Source organism: Propithecus coquereli, unplaced genomic scaffold (assembly GCF_000956105.1).
Source record: "Propithecus coquereli isolate 6110/MARCELLA unplaced genomic scaffold, Pcoq_1.0 Scaffold91, whole genome shotgun sequence".
NCBI lineage: Eukaryota > Metazoa > Chordata > Mammalia > Primates > Indriidae > Propithecus > Propithecus coquereli.
The window spans coordinates 37,765-38,850 of record NW_012155396.1 but is presented as its reverse complement, the minus strand read 5'-3'; positions in this window follow the sequence as shown (position 1 = coordinate 38,850).

Sequence of the window (1,086 nt, the reverse complement as noted above, 5' to 3'; positions counted from 1 at the left end):
AGGTTCTACAGCTGAATCTATCCCTCGATGGTACTATCTAATAAAAGGAATCTAGAGCCCTGGTTTTATTGGCTCCATGGTGTCAGGAAAAAAGGTCCATATAAGTTGTATAGTTGGAACTGAGTTCTCGAGACAGAGCAGGAGACATTGAAAGACCATACATCAGTGAAAAGTGAAAAAAAGCTTCCTGCTTGAAGAGGGAGACAGAAAGGTAACTTGTCTTTTTTTGTCTTTGGGCAGAGGAAAACATTTGTGATTATATATGATATGCTGTCCCTAACAATTAAGGGATAATTATTGCTCTCATGAACTCATATTTATACATTTTGACTACACCCTTAGATATATCACAATCAATCTATTGAAAGCCAAACATTAAGAAAAAAAAATTTTAATTCAAAGGGAAAAGTTAGAAACCCAGTACGTACTATAAAGAAACAATTACAAGAAAAAGAGCTTACTTTTCATCAGAAACAATTTCTGCAGGCCGCAAAACAACAGAATGACATCTTTAATATGCTGGAGGGAAAATTAGGATTCCCTAGCTACTAAAACTATCCTTTAAAAATGGAAGTAAAATAAAGACATTTTTGGGTAAATAAAAACTGAGAGAATTTGCTGCCACCAGAACTGTGCTAAAAAAATGCTAAAGCAAATTCTGTATGCTAAGGGAAATTATCTTAATTTATTTGATCAGCTATAACAGAATACTGTAGATTGGGTGGTTTATAATCAACAGAGATTTATTTCTCACAGTTATGGAGGCTGAGAAGTCCAAGATCAAGGCACTGGCAGATTCAGCGTCTGATGAGGGCCCATTTACTGGTTCATAGACAATTGTCTTCTCGCTGTGTCCTCACATGGCAGAAGGGGCAAGGGAACTCTTTGAGGTCTCTTTTATAAGGACACTAAGCCCATTCATGAGGGCTCCACCCTCATGATCTAATTATTTCCCAAAAGCCCCACCTCCAAATATCATCACACTCGGAGTGAAGTTTCAACAGATGAATTGGGAGTGGGGGACACAAGCATTCGATCTATGGCAGAAATGTTACCAAGATACCTTCCATTTTCTTCTCAGTAATG